Consider the following 12,106-nt stretch of genomic DNA (forward strand, 5'->3'; position numbering starts at 1 on the left):
ACAATAATATTCATATCTACTTCAGCTTAATGGCCTCTTGGCTACATCAAAACTTTGAATCCTAATGAATCCCTTACCTTGCTTCTTTATACAAAACTAGAGCTACCAAAAACTCCCTAGAAAATAGGGATACTTTGCTCCCTAACTCAAGAATAACTCTTTCTTGACTGGCACAAGCTTGGATTCTAATGAGCTCGGCTTGCTTGGTTGCTAGTGACACTAGGCTGATGAGATAGAGTGGTAGAATCTTCGACTAATTTGAAGATTTAAGGAGGGAGACCACTTCTTATAATCTCTCTTGCTTGTCTACTCTGAGTCCCTACACTCAAGTCAAATCAAAACTGCTCCAATTTCCTACATTTAACACACATTAGGCCACATGAGGACATAGTAACTCACTTTTACTCTTCACACTAAGAAAAATATAATAAAATTTATAAATAAATGTAAGAAAAGACAATTTAATAAGCTAGATAGTGGAATTATGACCCATATATTTTACCTATTGTTGAGCCTCATCATTTTGGATGTTCATAATTGTTATGGAAACCCATCTACTACAAGTAAGAAACTATCTTCTTGTATCACACCCTCGACACCTGCTTCAATCCATATAAGGATTTCTTAAGCCTACACACATGAGACTCCCTCCCATTCATCTCAAATCCCTATGGATGCTCAATGTACACCTCCTCCTATATAACACCATTGAGAAAAATGGTCTTCACATCCATCTAGTGAATCCTTCAACCCATCTTAGTTGTTATAGATATGACTGCTCTAATGGAAGTGTAACGAGCAACTCGTGTGAAGGTATCCTCATAGTCAGCTTCCTATACCTGTGAGAACCCTCACACCACAAAATGAGCTTTGAACTTCTCCGTGCTGCCATCTACAACATGTTTGATCTTGTAGAGCCACCTGGAAGTCACAAATGACTTCCCCTTAGGTCTTAGCACTACCTCTTAGACATCATTCTTCATGATGGAGGCATAATCCTCCACCATGATATCCCTTCATATATACTAATTGGTAGCATCCCCAAAACTAGTTGGATATGTCTCCATAACATCTTCCATTAAGCCACCCAACCCATTTGGTTTTCTACTCTCCCTCACTGACCACTTGGTTTTCCCCACTACCTCCTAAGCTTCCTTCAAGGTGTCATGAAGCCATATTGGCTTCATCTTCCCCATCATAGCCCCCTATAATGGTATGGGAAAATCCTCAACTAGAGCCTCACCTCTTAATGCTCGTGCTCCTACAGAACTCCACCTCCATGGAAGCATACTCGCCCCCATTATTTGATCTCAACACCTTGAACTTCTTCCCTGTCTGGTTCTCCACAAGAGCCTTAAACTCTTGTTATCTCTTGAAGACCTCATTCTTCATCTTCAGAAAGAAAATCCAACTCTTCCTAGAGTGTTCATCAATGAAGGTCACATAGTACTCACATCCACTCAATGATACATATGACATAGGACCACAAACATCATAGTGTACCAAGTTAAGGATACCTGCATCTTTGTTGTCACTTCTTGGGAAAGGTGTCTTGGTATATTTTCCCAAATCATGTCCCTTTCACACATCATTATGTTAAGTGCTAAACTCTAGTAACTAGTGGTCATCTCCCTCAGCATCTTAAAATCTCCATGGTGCAAGTGGTCCATTATCCTATGCCAAATATCGCACAACTCACTATTGTTGGTCTACACCACCAAGGCTCTAATAGGTTGAAACATAAACCTGCATAGCCTCACACTCCAAACTCCAATAGGTCTAGCATGATCAACACTAAATCCTCTACGACATATCAACACATGTCCTCTATGGAACACCACCTCATACCCCCTATCCTCCAAGATGGATATTGATAGCAAGTTATTCTTCAACACTAGAACATATGTCACTTTCAAAGAAGTTAATGATTCGCTCTAAAAAGATATTGTCCGGACTCCTACTGCTCTGACCTTGGAGGTATATCCATGCACAACCTCCAAGTCAATATCATCCTCTAAGAGACTCGTGAAGTGATTTCTCACTCTAGTCATATGGCAAGATGCTCCATTGTCAAAAAACCATGCATGAGAAGATTTAATATGAGTGGCTAAAATCAACACCAAGGAAAACTTTGTGACAAATATGGAAGTGAACTTGTCCACCTCTACTAAATTTTTCACGCCCTTATTCTTCTTATTCTTCTTGTTGGGACACTGAACATCATAGTGACCCAAATTCCCGCAACAAAATCATTTCACTTTACTCATGTCCTTATCCTCCTCCTTCCGCTTCCCCTTCTCCTTCTTTTCTCCACTAAAAGACCCCTTCTTCACCTTATTCTTACCCTTTTTTGTAAGGGAAGCATTCTCCTCCTCACCTCCCCCACCACTCTATATTCCCGCCTTGGCACTCCTCTTGGTCTCCTCCTAGATGAAATCATCCCACATCCTCCCCCAGTCTAGAAATTTCTCTTTGGACACAATTCCATGTATGAATCCATCCCATTTTTTGGTGAACCCACATAATGCAATATGACCAAATGGTCCTTTACGCTATCCTCTCCCATGACAACAACCTCACCCTTCATCTATGAGATCCTTGTGAGGAATGAAGTCACACTTTTAATCTTGGTCATCTTGGTGTTTCTTAGCTTTTTTTGCAACACCATCTTTTTGTTCTTAATAAAACTCTAGTGTAATGTGACTAGAGACTCCCACATCTCATAGTAAAACCTCTTCCCAGTCACATGAGGGAATAAGTGACCTTTTATGGCATCAAGGGTGATTCTCCTTTCCCTCACATTTCTCTTGTTGAAGTCCACTAACTGAACTGGATTAATAGGTGGTTTCATAGGCACCTCAACCATATATGACACTTCAACTTCCTCAAGTAAAAGCATCATCCTCTCCTTCCAGGGGCCAAAATTATCAGCCCCACTCAATGTTTCCTCTACCATCAAAACAGTAGCCATGACCTCACAACCAACAAATAGGATCAAATGTTACTAGGTAATCCTCCTTCCTCTCAACAAACAAATCTTTGGGTTTTTTATTGAGGTTTAGAGACTGTTGTTCACTGATAATGGATAAGTTTGCTTGTTGGTCTTTGTATCAACTAATGCAAAAGTCCAGATCTGGATGCTCTAAGGCTCTAATACCATGTATAAAATTATGTTTTGTTGTAGCCCAAGCCAGTTTCAGTTTTTTGCATGGTTTAATTCCAAAAACCCATCATAAGTGTATGGATGATATACAAATTATTTTTTCGTTTAATTTGTTACAAAATCTACTCTATTATATTTCACTTTCCAATTGATACAAGAGAAAATATGCAAGCAATCACATTTTGAAAATGAACACTTATTTTGATTTAAGACCTTGGATAAACCAACAAAGGGAAAACTAGTTCTAAGATAATATTTTATTTGCTTATTAAGGAAATTTTTACAACGTAGAAAAGGAAACTTCTCTCCCTTTTTGTGTTTTTGGATGTCACTCTCAAAATACTAAGAAATTATAGCCTTCACATAGTCATGAACGCAAGATCTTTTTTAGCTTCAAATTATGTGCATAATCCTTTTATAGTTCCTCGATATTTGAACCAAATATAGCATAAATACTTCTAGAAATTCGTTCCTCCAGCTCTTATAGGATACCTCATGTTCTATGCTACTAGGGCCTTGATTTTCTCACTAACATACTGATATTTTTCTGGTTTTTCTTGCCTATAAATTTCGACCTAGTTTCTTCTTGCAAACTCGGGTTGGTTTTGACCTGAACTCGCCTAGGAACACACTATATTTTGGCTAGAACTCAACCTCTATACCATCATAATTTATAGCCTTGAAAACGACCTGGAAACCACTGCAAACTCGACAAGTTTCAGTTGCCCAAAATTTTTGGGAATCATGCCTAGAATCTTAGGATTTGTGCTTATGTTATTAGATGAAAATAAAGCTCCTTCTCTTGTTGTTTGACCTCTTTCTTTGGCTGCAAAATTGCCTCTCTAATATCCTTTCTCTCATCTCCTCAATAGCTCTTGAGGATAATTAGTTCTCACGAGAATGAATGAGGGTTTCTCTCATTTTTCCTCTTTTGTTTCTCTAAAGTGAGGAGAGCCCTAACCCTTAGATCTAACGGCTAAGATTAAATTTCAGCTCATTAGATCAAGCATGGAGATCATTACCTCTCTTGACCTTCTCCCTCATGTCATCCCCCTCAATTAACGAGCCTCGTAGTACCTTTTAATATTGTGTACCATGTGCAATTTTTTTCTCATAAAGTCACCTTTAAAATATAAGTCACTTTACTAACATTGAGTGTACTTAGTAATTTTCTCATAAAGTCACTTTTAAAACAAATGTGACTTCATTAACTTAAATTACATGGTACATATCTCATAAAAAGTACTTTAGCTCCTTGACATTAATAAAACTCATCATTAGAAAAATTTTGAGGTCTAAAATGGGCATCAAAACAAAAATGTACAACCAAAATCAACGTTGTAAGAATGAATAGGATTCAATATGATGATTTCAACCATGGGGGATGATTCACTATTTTTGGAGTAAAAATGTAAAAAGATTAAAAAATTAAAAAGCTACATTTTCATATCATATTTTCAACTTATCTCCCTACGATTTTATTCAAATTTCAAGTGGAAGCACTTGTTGGATGTGGACTTTAATTCCTCATGCAAGGAGTACCCTTGTTGTATGCTTTCGATGGAAATCACTACATGAAAAATGAGAAATACATGAAAAGCATGATTGCAATCATGTTTTTTCATGTATATATCAGTTTCAGTGGAGCAGGGTCCATCAAAACTATGCAACATGGGTACTCCTTGGATGAGGAATTAGATTATGCATCAATGAGTTCCCCCAATCGAAATTTGAGTAAAATCATAGGGAGATAAGTTGAAAATACGAGTTGAAAATTTAGTTTTTTCTTTTTTCCCTCTAAAATTTGAGGATGTAATCTAATTTATTTTATTATTTCCACTATTATTTTATAATATTCCTTAGGAAGCCCATTTTATACCTCAAAATTACTCTAATGAATGTCACTTAGATAAAAGGTCATTAATGTGTCCCCCTAGGCCAAAATGATAAATTCCTCAGAAACACCTCGTTGGTACCTTTTTCAACACTCCCTCTTATTGAGGAAGTTGTTTCTCACCACTCCCATATTGTCTCTGAAGAATTCATGCTTTCTCCTTGGCACTGACTTGGTGATAATCTCAGTTAGGTGTTAATCAGTGGATATATACTCAAGCTTCATAGCTCTCCTCTGAACATAATCTTTGATGAAGTGGTATTTGATCTCAATATACTTTGACCGTTCATGAAATACTAGATTCTAAAAGAGTTTGATACAACTCTGATTATCACAGTATATTGTAGTTGTTCTAAGCCTCTGACCAAATAAACCAAATAGCATCTTTCAAATCCAAAGAACATCGCAACCTGCCTAACTAGATGTCATATACCTCGCCTTTGTGTTGCTTAATGCCACTAACCTTTGTTTCATATTGAACCATGACACAACAGTTGAGACCAATAAGAAAAAACCCCTAGAAGTACTCTTACTATCACTAGCACTGCCAACCTAATATTAGTCCAAGAAACCAATCAATCTGACTCCATCTCCCCTGACAAACCAAACCATAGTCCATTGTTCCCTATAGGTACCTCAATACATGTTTCGTAGCCACCGAATTCACTCTCCTAGGTTCCATCATAAAATGACTCAATGTGTTGACTGCGAAACAAATATTTAGTCTAGTTTTGACTAGATACATAAAATAACTAATCAACTGATGGTGCAAGGTGGGTTTCACCAACTTAGAATCTGAATCATGCAACTTCTTCTAGTTGGTGATAATAGGAGTAGCTAGATACCTATAACCCTCAATACAAAATCTCCTCAATATATCACTTGCTTACCTTCCCTAGCTAATGAAGATATGCCCATCCTCTTGCCAAACCTCCAACCCTAAAAAGTAATGCATCAATCCCATATTGGTCATATCAAACTTTGAAGCAATATCTCTCTTGCAATGTTCGATCAGTCATTCCTCTCGTATAATAAACAAGTCATCCAAATACATAACCATAATGAGTGGATCATCACCAACCATAATGAAATACATGTTCGGATCTACACCACTCTTCTGGAAACCCATATGCTGCAGTTAGGCATCTATTCTCTTATATCATGCCCTAGGAACTTACTTCAATCCATATAAGGCTTTCTTAAGCCTACTCACATGAGACTCCCTCCATGCACCTAAAAGCCCTGTGGTTGCACAATGTACACCTCCTCTTGTATAACACAATTGAGAAAGGAAGTCTTTACCTCCATCTAGTGAATCCTCCAACCCATCTCAACTGTTATAGATATGACTTCTCTAATGGAAGTGTAACGAGAAACTAGTGCGAAGGTCTCCTCATAATGAACTCCATCTACCTATGATAACCCTTGTGCCACAAAATGAGCTTTGAAATTCTCCACGCATCCATATGCGGTGTTTTTGATCTTGTAGAACCACTTGGAAGTCACCATTGACTTCTCCTCAGTTCTCGCAACTACCTCCCAGACATCATTCTTCATGATGGATCCATAATCATCCACCATGGCATCCCTCCAGATCTGCTGACTAGTGGCCTCCTCATAACTAGCTGGCTTTATCTCCACAACATCTACCACAACACCACCCATCCTCTTTGGTGGTCTACTCTTCCTCATTGACCACTTGGGTTTCCCCACTACCTCTTAGGCTTCCTTCAGGGTGTCATGAAGCCATATTGGCTTCATTTTCCCTCTAGTAGCCTCCTCTATTGGTGTGGTAAAATCCTAAACTGTAGCCTCACATTTTGATGCCTTCACTCCTATAGAACTCCTTCATCTCTAAGGATGTATATTGGCCCCCATTATCTGATCTCAACACCTTGACATTCATCCTTGTCCGGTTATCCACAAGAGCCTTAAATGTTTTGAACCTATTTAGGAACTCATCCTTGGTCTCCAGAAATAAAATTCAAGTCTTCTTGGAGTGGTCATCAATGAAGGTCACATAGTACTCACATCCACTCAGTGATACATGAGACATAGGGCCATAAACAAGAGATTATACCAATTCAAGGACACCTACATCTCTGTTGCCACTGCTCAAGAAAGATGTCTCCCAAAACACACCTCCTAAAAACATCATGATTCTCAATGTTTTACTCTAGTAAGCTAGTGAATGTCTCCCTTAGCATCGTAAAATATGCATGGTGCAAGTGGGCCATCCTCCTATTCTGAATCTTCACAACTCACTATTTTTGGTCTACGCCACTAAGGCTCAAATAGGTTGGAACATAAACCTATATAGCCTCCAACTCCATACTGTAATAGGTCTAGCATGCTCAATACTATATCCCTTGGGATATATTAACACCTATCCTCTATGGAACACCACCTCATGCCCCTTGTCCTCCAAGATGGAGACTGATATCAAGTTCTTCTTCATCCCTAGAACATAAATAACATTTGTCACTTTCAGAGGAGGTAATGACTCCCCTTGAAAATATATTTCCCAACTCTTATTGCTCTGACCTTGGATTTATCTCCAAGCACAACCTCCAAGTCAATATCATCCTCTGAGAGACTCATGAAATGCTCTCTCACTCCAGTCCTATGGGAGGATGCTCCACTGTCAACAAACCATGCATTGGAAGATGTAACATGAGTGGCTAAACATACCACCAAGGAAAAATCTATGTCAAATTTGGAAGTGAAATCGTCCACCTCTATTGAAGCTGTAACTTCCTTCTTCTTATTATTCATCTTGTTGAGACACCGAACAACTTATTAACCCACAAGAAAATCATTTTACTTTATTCATGTCGTTCTCCTTCACCTTATGCTTCCCTTTCTCCTTCTTTTCTCCACTAGAATACCCCATCTTAGCCTTCTTCTTACCCTTTGCTGCAAGGGAAACATTCTCCTCCTCACCTCCCCCACCACTATGGATTCCCACCTTGGCACTCCTCTTGGTATCCTCCTGGATGAAATCATCCCACATCCTCCTCCATTCTGGAAAGTGTTGTTTTGCCACAATTCCATGTATTAATCCATCACATTTATGTGTGAACCCATCTAATGCAATCATGACCAACTGGTCCTCTAGGAGAACCTCTCCCATGACAACCAACTCATCCTTCACCTGTGGGATCTTGGTGAGGTATGAGGTCACATTGTCAGTCTTCGTCATCTTGGTGTTTCTTAGATTTTCCCTCACCAACATTTGCCTATTCTCATTGGAACTTTGGTGTAATATGAGTAGAGATTCCTGTATCTCATAGGGAAACCTCTTCCTGGTCATGTGACAGAATAAGTGATCTTTGATGGCATCAAATATGATTCTCCTTTCCTTAAAATTCCTCTTGTTGAAGTCCACTAACTAAGATGGATCAATAGGCAGTTGCACATGAGCCTCAAATATATCCTACACTTCAACTTCCTCTAGTAAAAGCATCATCCTCTCCTTCTAGGGGCCAAAATTATCAGCCCTACTCAATTTTTCCTCTACCCTCAAACCAATAGTCATGACCCTCACAACCAACAAATATGAGAAAAATGTTACTACATAATATTTCTTCTACTCAACCAACAAATAATTTTGGTTCTTACTGAATTTTAGTGATTGTTGTTTAAATGCATAAGTTTTCATGTTCTATTCCTCATCCTCTAACTGCTCTCATTCTCTAATACTAGCTAGAGAATTATGTTCTATTTTATCCCAACATAGTTTGAAGTTTTTGCATGGTTTAATGCCCAAAACCCATCATAACCATTTAACTTATATACAAATTATTTTTGCATTTAACTTGAAACAACATATAATCTATTATATTTCACTTCTCATCTAATACAAAAGAAAATATGCATGCAATCACATTTAAAAAATGAACTCATATTTCTTGTCGAAGACCCTGTAAAAACCCACAAGGGAAAAACTAGTTCTAAGGGACGATTATCTGCTTCTTAAGGAAATTTTTACAATAGAGAAAATGAAACATATCTCCCTTTTTGTATTTGTTTATGTCACTATCAAAATATAGAGAAATTATAGCCTTCACACAATCATGAACACAGACTGATTTTAAGCTTAAAATTTTATTCATAACCCTTTGAAAGTGCCTCAATATCTGAGTCAAATATAGTGGAAATACTTCTAGAAATTTGCACCTCCAACTCTAATAGGATACCTCAGGTCCTATGCTAATAGAGCCTTGATTTTCTGACTCAAAAACTAATATTTTTCTGGTTTTCTAGCCTAGAAATTTTTCCCTAGTTCCTTCCTACAAACTCACGTTGGTTTTGGCATGAACTCGGCCTAAGAACACACTAGATTTCAGCCAAAAATCGACCTCTGTACCATCATATTTTACAGCCATGAACACGACCTAGAAACCACTGCAAAATCCAAAAATTTTAGCTGCAATTTTTTTTTGGGAATCATGCTTAGGATCTCAGGATTTGTGCCTATGTTATCAGCTGAAAAATCGGGCTCTTATTATCGTTTGACCTCTTCCTTACGCTGCAAAATTGCCTCTCTTATCTCCTTGCTCTCCTCTTCTCAATAGGTCTTGAGGATAATTCGTTCTAATGTGAATGAATGAGAGTTTCTCTCCTTTTCCCTCTTTTCTCTCTCTAAAGTGAGGAGAGCCTTAAACCTTAGATCTAATGGCTGAGATTAAATCTCAATTCATTAGATCAAGGGTGGATATCATTCCTTCTCTTGACCCCCTCCCTTATGTGGCCCCCCTCAATTAATGATCATCCTAGTAATTTTTAATGTTTTGTACCATGTGCATTTTTTCTCTCATAAAGTCACATTTAAAATATAAAAGTCACTTTAATAACATAAGGTGTAATTAGTATTTTTCTCATAAAGTCCCTTTTAAAATACATGTGACTTTAATAACTTAAAGTACATAGTACATGTCTCATAAAAGGTACTTTAGCTCCTTGACATTAATAAAACTCATAATGTCGGTTAGACAAAAGGTCATCAATGTGTCTCCCTAGTCCAAAAAGGATAAATTCCTAGGAAACACCTCCTTGGTACCTTTATCAACAAAAGAGGAAAAAATTTGTAGTTTGGCAGATAAAATTTCAACATTATTTTTCTAAGCTCAATGAAATTGCAGTAGTTAAAACTATGTTTGGTACCTTCTAGAGTTGACCTCTTAGACTAGTCAAGACAGTACAAGGATGATACCCATAAATATCGTGGTGTTTCCACATATAAGGTTGTCCTAAATGAACATCACAAATTTTGAATAAGGAAACATCACACAATACCTCATCTTTCAAATGATTGATGTTATAGAATAAGAAGCATTATTGGATGACATAGATGTGTCTTCCATGGCTCATCCAATGAATAATGTATGGTTGGGGGTGTGGCACTATCAATATTTTCAATTTTGTTTTTGCTACAATTTTGGAGATATGATCTAAGAAAGTTAGTGTTATTGAATGCCTCTGAAACATGCTTCAAATATTCCAACCTGGAATTTTTTTATATAAATTTATTTCTTCTAAGATGTTTTATAGTGTGAAATCTGGAGGAGATAGAGAAGAAATCTCAATGTACCTATGGTAGAAATTTAAAACCTTGGTTAACTATAATTTTGGAAATATGATATGAGAATGTTAGTGTTCTTAAATGCTATTGAAATATATTCAAACAAGATAGCTTGGAATTTTTGGAATAACTTTCTTTTTGAGATGTTTCAGATTATGAAATATGGAGGAGATAGAGAAGAGATCTCAAAGTACCAGTGATAGAAATTTCATACCTTGTTTGACTATAATTTTGAAGATAAGATATGAGGAATCTAGTGTTCTTGAATGCTCGTGAAACATGCTTCAAACAGGTTAGCTTGGTGTTTTCACTATAACTTTCTTTCTATGATTTTTAGACTATGAAATCTAGAAGCAACAAAGAATATATATCAAGGTATCTATCGTAGAAATTTCAAAAAATGTTTCATTATAATTTCATAGATATGACCTAAGGAAGTTAGTATTCTTGAATGCTCATGAAACATGCTTCAAATAGGTCAACTTAGAAATTTTTAAATAAATTTCTTTATGAGATGTTTAAGATAGTGAAATGTGAAGGAGACCAAGAAGAGGTCTCTAGGTATTCTTGATAGAAATTCCAAAACTAGATTTTCCAAATTGTATATGTGGCATGTTTTGCAAATTTGTCCTTGGGAAGAATCCAAAAGAATCAAGTTTTGGGAGAAGAAAACTCGGTAAAGGAAGAAGTAGAAATTAAACCTAGTGAGGACAAAAGAAACAATCAGACGTGGGAAAAGTAGAAACAACGAGAAGGCTTAGTAAAAGAAAAAGCAACTAATATTCATTGTGAAGAAGTAAGTGACTTAATGAAGTAGGTTGGTGCCTATAAATATTCGTAGTGATGGGGATTGGTGTATCATATAGGTTGGAGCCTACAAATCTTGTAGCAAAAGAGATTGTCATCTCATGTGTGTTGGTTCCTACAAAGCAGTAGAGGGGATTTGTGTCTCCTATAGATAGGTGCTTATAAAATAACATAGCATATTTGTTTCTCCTATAGGTTGGTGCCTACAAAGTAGTAGAGGGTATCAATGTATGCTATGGGTTGGTGCTTACAAAGTAGCAGTGGGGATTGGTGTGTCTTATAGGTTGGTGCCTAAAAAATAGCAAATGGGATTGGTGTCCCCTTTAAGTTAGTGTGTACAAATTAATGTGATATTAGCTTTGTGCCTACAATATCTTTCATATAAAGAAGTTTTGCGGTTTTGTCCCATGAGGGTTTCCATGCATGTCTTGTGTTACATTTTCAATTTATGAGATTGATGTTTATCTATTGGTTCTTGATAATAATAAGGCCCCCCATCATCAACAACCAAAAAAATAAATGAAATAAAATCAATGTACATTTTTGGAAGATTTATCTACCATGTAGATCTTCTCATTGTTGATTATGGAATTTCCATACATTCTTGAATATCTTCAACATCTATGACTTATTTATCATCAAAAGTTTCATCTTGCTT

This window comes from Pinus tabuliformis, chromosome 2_2 (assembly GCF_031772625.1).
Source record: "Pinus tabuliformis cultivar Carrire ecotype Pingquan chromosome 2_2, CPIR1, whole genome shotgun sequence".
NCBI lineage: Eukaryota > Viridiplantae > Streptophyta > Pinopsida > Pinales > Pinaceae > Pinus > Pinus tabuliformis.